Source organism: Grus americana, chromosome 1 (assembly GCF_028858705.1).
Source record: "Grus americana isolate bGruAme1 chromosome 1, bGruAme1.mat, whole genome shotgun sequence".
Classification (NCBI taxonomy): Eukaryota; Metazoa; Chordata; class Aves; order Gruiformes; family Gruidae; genus Grus; species Grus americana.
The window spans coordinates 211557775-211565908 of record NC_072852.1 but is presented as its reverse complement, the minus strand read 5'-3'; the positions used below and the strand labels follow the sequence as shown (position 1 = coordinate 211565908).

At 48.0% G+C, this 8134-nt stretch overlaps 1 protein-coding gene across 1 annotated transcript in view; it reads left to right on the top strand.

Annotated features, from left to right (window-relative positions):
• The first annotated feature begins 174 nt into the window (after positions 1 to 174).
• RAB30 (RAB30, member RAS oncogene family) overlaps positions 175 to 8134 on the top strand; it is a 51737-nt gene continuing 43777 nt past the window's right edge. The window contains exon 1 of the mRNA XM_054838463.1: positions 175 to 816. The gene's annotated coding sequence lies outside the window, so the exon portion shown is untranslated. The remainder of the gene's footprint in view (positions 817 to 8134) is intronic.

The window sequence follows — 8134 nt, the reverse complement described above, 5'->3', positions numbered from 1 at the left end:
TGGCGGCCGCGCAGCGCGGGGCCTGCCGGGACATCGAGTCCTCGCCCTACGCCCTACCGCGCCGTGGCTCCTCTCAGAGAACTACAAGCCCCAGAAGTCCCCTCTGCCGGCAGGCGTCAGCCAATAGGAAGGCGTCGGCGCGGCCGCTCGCCCCGCCCCGGCGGGCGAGAGGGGTGATGTCATTGCCCAGCGGGGGGCCGCGGGGGCGCGTTGCCGTTCATTGTGCTCCGCCGGTGCCGCCTCCCGCTGCCGCTGCCAGCGCCGGCCACGGCGGGGGGGTCCCGCTCCTGCTCTGGCCCCCTAGCACCGGCCCGGGGCGGCCCTGCTCCTGCACCAGCCTGGGGAGCTGTCCTGCAGCGGGGGTGGCTCTGCGCCCATCCCCGAAGGGGGTTGCCTTGCACCGGGCTCCGCTGCACCCGTCCTGGGGGGGGGCCTGTCCTGCCCCGGGGGTGGCTCAGCATCTGTCCCGGGGGGCTGCGCTGCACAGAGAGGTGGGCTCCGCACCCATCCCCGAGCGGGGCTGCCTTGTGCCCGAACCCGCTGCGCCCATCCCGGGGAGCTGCCCTGCACCGGGTGGGTGGCTAGCACCCATCCCCGGGCGAGCGGGCTGCCTTGCGGCCATCCCCGGGGGGCTGCACCGCGCCGGCGGCGGCCCATCACTTACCGCCGGGCGTGCGGGGGCTGTACCGCACCCAGCCCCGCTATCCCCATCGCGGGGCGGCCCGGGGCTGCCAGCCTTCTCCCATCGCCGGTGACCGGCTCCTGGCTCCCGCCTCGTTTTATGGTCGTGGAGAGGGAGGAAAAATCCCAAACCAGGTGAGTTCTGCGCTCCTCTTCTTTTTTTGCGTGTGTTTTCCCTCCCCTTTTTACCCCACTCCCACCCCCCCCATCTCCCGATGCGTTTCCCCGCGCTGTGCGTTCCCCAGCGGGGAGAAGCGCTGCCGAGCGGGGCTGCCCCGCCTTTCCCCGGCATTGCTGAAAAAGGGGGGAAAACCCCCCTAAAACCCCAACCCCCCCTTAAAATCAGAGCAATACCCCGGAGATGCGTACCCCTCCCCGTCCTTCGGGCCCGGCGGGCAGGTGCGTCCCCGCCGCGGCGGCACCTCCGCGACCGCGCTGCGCGTCCCGCAGCCTCCGGGAAACTCCCGCAACTTCGGGATGCTCCGGGCGCCCCGAAATAGCGCGGTCTGGATCCTCAAACACCGAGGGGAAGCCCTGTCCCGTTAGCCTTCCGCACTGTATAACAGCGGAAAATAAGATGGTTTTTTAATTGCTGTCGTGAAGTGTTACTGAGCGCCTGTGAGACCCGGTGTTCGGGGGCTGGGGAAGAGGGAAAAAAGAAATACAATCTTTTACGAAGTCGAACAGGCAAAGTCTGTTCTAGGATGGTTTTTGGGGTGCCGGTGTGCTATGTCGTGTAGTTTCTGTGTTTTGACACCCTCGTTCAGGGAAATGGAGGAGATTTGAGTCAAACTGGCTCTCAATTCCAGCTGCGTGCAGTTGGTCCGGGTTTCTTTTCCAAGTCGTATCACGAGTATGCGTCTTCAAAATTGTCAGCTGGACAGCCTGATGGTTTATTTCAACTTCCAGACTTTCACTCGGGTCTTTTTCCCTTTTATTGTAAATACAAGAAGTGTGTATATTTTAAACTTTGTAAAAACTTTGTGGTCCAGCAGAGCTTCATTTTAGCGTGGCTTTTTTATTTGTTGCCCCATTCCTTGCTGTTCGCGAGGTGCAGTTCAGATCTTTACTTGAATTATATTAGTGCGAGATACTAGATTATTTTTCCTTAGTGCATAACAGCAGAAGGTTTTATCCCCTTTTACAACTACGTTATTGCTGTAATTGCTCGTGGACCCCAGACGTCTAATTTTGTGCTGGTGGCAGTGAAATGCATGTACGCAGAGGGGTCCTGCTCGCTTCAAATCTGTCAGCATCTTTCAGTGCCCTTTAAAGTTAATCCGCTCCAAAGCCCGACTTGGAGGCTGTTCTGAGAGCAGGAAGAGAGTGTGCAGCCGAGCTGATATTTTTAATTTTTTTCCCTTTCCCTCTGCTGCATATCTGCTTCTGCGCTTCTCTTGTGTAACTGGCACTGTGTGTCCTCTGGCAGACTCTCCCTGAAATCGCAGCGCTGGGGGACGGGTGACATGAGTCCAGTGGGGACAATGAAACTCCCTGTTTGCTTTGGTCAAAGTGTAAACACTGAGGCGGTGGTTGGGGTGTCCATATGCAATGCACGGTGTTTTCCAGCCTCCCTTCTTCGAGTGGGATAAACACGCTGCATCCACACCTCCTCCTTGCAATTATTTTATCCGTGTCTTTTCCTTCCTTCCTCTTTGTTACTGATTCAAAGGGGAAGAACAACAGTGTGTGCAGGAGTTGCCTTTGTTTGGTTGGTCTTTTTTTAACATTTTGATTTCCTGGAATGGCATTTTCCTCTTTATTTTACAAGGGAGGGAACGGCTAATCTAATAGAGGGTTTCCCGTCTTGGCTGTAAAAGGAGAAGTTTTATAGCAGTGATTTTTTTGTTAGCTATGGAGAGAAGGCACTGGAAAATGAAGTGATAATTTGAAAGTGTAGCCTGGGAATTGTTCTGGGAAATATTGATACAGAAGCTGGGGAGAACAAGCAGGGAAACCATGGCCAGGGATTTTGTATTTCAGTAATGCAATTTTTGTGATGTCCTTCTTTTTGATTCTGCTTTCATCTTTATATGTATATCTGTCTTCACAAATATGTATTGGTATTTATGCTTCTTTTATTATTTTTCCAAGATTTATTGAATTTAGAAAGACTTCCGACAATGTTGTCTGACATGCTAGCATTTTCAAGCTGTGTTATACTACAGCAAGAAATAGATTACAAATGTAGCTCAGAAACCCATACTGTTAATAAGATGAAATTTTGCCTTGCAGGAACAGAAATCTAGACACATAAAAATGGACAAAAAGCTGCAAATCACTCAATAGATGAGTGATTGCTGTGAAAAAGCACAGATGAGCTAAGGGCCCCTTCCTCTTGAGTAATTTGAGTCCTGATCCTGCAATGTATGCATTTACTGTGATTCAAGAAGTCCTGAGATGCCAGTTGCTGGAAACAGAGAGAATATCCCGGGAAGGCAGCACTAAATATTTCCTCTGGTCTTTTACTTTTTCCCCAATTCCTTACTAGTGTCCAGTTTCTGAAAAGGGATCCAGGGCTAGATGGTCTTGTGGTTGTACTCTATACAGTTCTCATGTATTTCAGTCCTTAATCAAATTGAGTTTGATACCATTGATTGGTGGCTTAGTAAAGCCAGAAATCACATCTTTGCAAATTGGCTTTATCAGCATCACCTGTGTGCCCTGTGCTGTATTAAATTGCCCATCCCAGAACTGTTGCAGAAAGAGGTTCAAGCTGCCCTGGAGCACTTGGGTGTCTCCCAACCTCATGTATGGGGGGACCCAAAGATGAGAGGGGAGCTGGGACAGACTTCCTGCCTCTTAAGCTTCGCTTTCTTCTCAGCATCAGAGCTGAGCTGTGAGAGGATGGTGATTTTTATAGCCTGGAGTTGGGGTCTGGTGAAACAAGTGGAGTTCTGAAGGGAGAAGTGGATGGATGAGGAAGGCTCTTCAGGGAGGAACTGAGCGGTTGCTTCCCAAACAGGCACGGGGAGGGGAGGTGAGAATTGGGGGGTGGGAGAAAGGTGTCTGTGAGCAAATTTAACCTCCATTTGTCATCTTCCCATGAAAGAGCTTTTCCCTGTTAGCAGATGTATGCTGTGTGCTCCCCATCTTCCCAGGCCCAGCTGCAGGTAGTAGATGTTGCTCGCAGCCTGAGCTGGAGCGTTGTGGCTCTCTAATGCAAACCGTAGAGCTCCTGGTTTTAGCTCTGGTTTGGTCCTCGCTGTGATAGCCAAGCCAGCATCCATCAATCGGCAAATTGAGGTGCTTGCTTTAAGTTTTGTGGTGCATCCCAGATGGGTGTATCTGCAGCTGGGGTTTTTTTGTGGGTGGGGTATGGGGTTGTTGATATTTTCTTATTTTTACATAAAATATAGGCAAACAAGAAATAATAATGGCTGGGTATTAGATAAATTCCTTTCTAATTTTAAGACATATTACTTTTTTTTTTTTTTTTTTTTTAGGGCAAGGCCAACAGTTTGAATGCAAGCCTTGCTCTTGGCAAGTACAGAAAGAGGAGTGGGGAATATGCTAGGAGCTAGTTTGTTCATATTGCCAAATAACCACCCAGGCAACACGAAAGTTTGAGGGATTCATTGCAAGAGCGTGGCTGGCATGGCAGGAGTGCAGAAAGTAGCACAAGGTGGGCGTACCTTGCAGTGATGAGGCTGTTTGAACAAGGAGGCTTGGATGGATGCTTGCAAGGCTTCGGAGCGGGAGATTTAGAAGACAATAAAATAAACTTCTGTATTATGGATGGGTTTCCGACACCAAAAACATCAACCCAGTTGGAGAGAGCTTGGAGGAGTGATGCTCAGCAGCAGCCCTGCTTTGGCTGGAGGACAGATGAGATGACCTAAGGCAGTGTTTTGATTGACTCTCTAGTTTCCGTAATTTCGTTTTGCAGCAAGTCACTTAGCTTCCTGCCCCCCCTCAGTGATTCCGTCAATAACTAACTAAATCCTCATTTTATTTTTAATGGCTCTTTTATAGCGGGAAAGAACTGATCTGTTATGTTTGTCATATAATACGGGTCAGCCTGTGCTTAAACCATGAATTTAAAGTGGGAGGGGGCTGAGTCAAATATTCCTCAGGTGCTAATATGTTGAAATTATTAGGGCAGAATGAGGATGAACTTGTCTCTTAAAATCATTGTCAGTATTTAAACAGAATCAAGACCACGTGAAAGTCTGTTGCCATTACAGTAGTTTCATAACTAATCTGTCCTATTAAACATTGGCCCTGCATAAGGTATGAGTGAGATTTGTGTTGTAATGTCATTTGATTTCACCCTGTGTAGATAAAAATCATTAGAGAGCTTTGTTGCATGGAGCTGGGGATAGATGTTTAGCTTGCAAACAGCTTGAGACTGAATTGCTGTTTGTCATCTTGCCTTGCCTGGAATTACTGCTCTCGCTACGCTGCGCTTCTCTCTGTCTGCAGAGGTGCACTCTTGCCTAATACACAAGGCAAAATTAAAACCACCTCTTTAAGCTAACCTAGCTATTAGTTTCCTGAGATAATTAGAGAATACTTGCACAAACAGAGGAGAAAACCTCCAGTAAGGTCTGGCGTTGCTCGATACAGATAGAGCCTCACGAAAATCTGCTACTGTTCTTCTAAAGATCACGGGATACTCTGTTTATTTTCTTTCCTTTTAGCAGAAATGCTTTCTTTTAGGTACTGCTGAACTAAGTTAACTGTAACATTTAGGTAACCTAATAGAGTTTTCTTTTAGACCTTGAAAAGAGTAATGGGAAAGGGAAGAGAGAAGAGGAAAGGGAGGAAAGGCAGTGCTGGCATGAAAAAAAGATGAGCTTGCACACGGTTTCTCCAAAGACTGTATCCTGCAGGGCGAGTTTAAAAGGGGCGGCAGGAAGGTGTTAGAGCTGCCAAAGTGTACAGAAGGCAAGCAGTGCTTGGGTAACTCTGTCCTGCTAAAGATGCTCTCCACAGCGAGAGGGACTTAATGCACGGCCCCAGCACTGTGACCCGCTGCTGCTTGTCTGTAATGAAGTTACAGAAAACTAAACTCTGCTTTTTTGATGAAGCAATAAGTCAAAGGGCAGCATGTGTGCATTTAAAGTGGGACTATTGATGTAAATCCAGCCTATTATTTGCAGAAGGGAATTGCCACGGAACTGCTATCCCATAGGCTGGCGTGGAGCCTTGATGCCAATTTGTTGGGAACAGTGAAGAAAATGAATCTGACTGCATATGAAACTCTGGCATCCCGCAGTAGCAATCAGTTGTATGTGCTTTCCACCAGAGGGTTTTGGACCGAGCCCCTTGCATCAAAAAAAAAAAAAAAAAAAAAAAAAAAAAGACAAAGAAAAAGCTTATATTGCTTCAGCAGGAGGGATCGCTCCCTTACCTGCCTGTGGAAGTATAGGATCCCTCTCCAGAGTAATCAAGTGGTTAGAACGGAATATTTCAGTAGGAAGGGACCTACAAGGATCATCTAGTCCTACTGCCTGACCAAAAGTTAAAGCATGTTGTTAAGGGCATTGCCCAAATGCCTCTGAAACACTGACAGGCTTGGGGCATCGACCACCTCTCTAGGAAGCCTGTTCCAGTGTTTGACCACCCTCTTGGTAAAGAAATGCTTCCTCATGTCTGGTCTGAACCTCCCCTGGTGCAGCTTTGAACCAGTCCCATGCGTCCTGTCACTGGATCCCAGGGAGAAGAGCTCAGCACCTCCCTCCCCACGTTCCCTCCTCGGGAAGCTGTAGGGAGCAATGAGATCGCCCCTCAGCCTCCTTTGCTCCAAACTGGACAAGCCCAGAGTCCTCAGCTGCTCCTCACAGGACATACCTTCCAGCCCTGTCACCCTCTTTGTCGCCCTCCAACAAAGCTGTATTGTGTAATACAGGATGTTTTACCTGGGGTGTCACTACTGAGACAGTACCAGCTCGAGAACTGCTGACATGCTTGTTCCCATCGGCTTTCTCCGTGCTTGTTTTCCATCTGCCTAAGTCTCTCCTTGCTCCAGTGCAGCCACCCCACCTCCCCTTTCTCCTCTGCTTTTCTTCTCTCCAGTGGTGTTCAGCAATAACCTTTGGGAGCTTGGATACTCCCTGGCTACAAATGAATCCGGCTAATGTGAATGGGCGTAAATGGAGACTGTTCTGAAGAAGATGCGATGCCAATAGGGAACAAGTCACTAAAGATGTTGGGTGGAAAGAAGAATGGGTATCTGATGAGCAAACCAGCCCACCTATGCTCTGCCCTGTGGCAGATGAAGCTTAAGCACAGGAACTTGTCAAGCCCTCCTGTCTTTCCAACGGTCATACCTTCGCTCCAGTGGTGGGAACTCCAGAAAAATCTCAGATCCATATTCAGGATGAAGATCAGCACCTTGAGCTGAGAGGTGAATGTCGACGTTCAGATTTACTGGCAATCAAAGAGCAAGTGAAAGGAATTGCCAGGATTAGAAAAGAAATCATGTTTTCTAAACCCCCAAGACTTTGGGTTTGCTCTGTTGCAAAGAATACTTTCAGTAATGAAAAGCTGACTTGAAAAATAATCATTAGCACTTCTCTGTGATTTAAATTTCATTGCCTGAACTCCGGGTAATGGAAAATAGATCAGTCAAGGCTTTTTATCTAACAAGTTTTTTTTAAAGGAAGCCAGCTTCATGTCTAATTAGTGAGAAGTTCTCCATGGTGCCATCTCTTATGTTTCCAGGGTCTAATGCATGGTGTTTTCATGACAGTTGTGGCTGCAGCATGGGAATATTTACTTAAAATAACATCCTTTCTTAAAAACATAGTAAGACAAACTTGTATACAAATTTATTTCTTAGACAACCTGAATTCTTGTTAGTGACCTCAAGAAATCCCCTGAGGGGTCTCCATGCTGTGTGGTCTTATTTTCCTGTTGCTTTGTGCTGGCAGAAGGGAGTTTTAAATTCCATCTTCTCCAACACTGGAGATTCAAGCTTTATTATAATGGCTACTGAACTTGATTAACTGAGAGAGGAGATGACTGCCACTTAAAAAAATAATCTGTTGTTGTTCTTGCTTTGTAGCTATTAACTCCAATACTTGAAAAATAAATGTAGGGTTGAGTCATCTGGTATCCCTGTTATAGCCTCTGGAGAAATCAGATTATTCCATCGTGAGACGAGTAATATTTGGACATGAGAATCAGGTAGCCTTTCTCTTTCACCCTGAAATTTCTGTGGGGGTATCAGTTCATTTTTCTGTATCAGGAAAAAGATTAAGAGAAATAACATTAACCTTTTTAGTCTTGCATCTCCCTTGAAGTTCATGGTGCAGCATGTCCTGTGGAGAGAAGGTATAAACTCAGATAAACCTGCAGCAATGAGTTTAATTAAAACCCCAGCAAAGACTGGAGTGATCCGTAGCTTTCAAGGGAGCCTAAGGGCAGGTTTGGGATTTCTGTGCATCTCGGGGCTGCTGAGGACGCCAGGATGGCTGTTCCAGCATCAGGTTCCATGTCCTGGTTG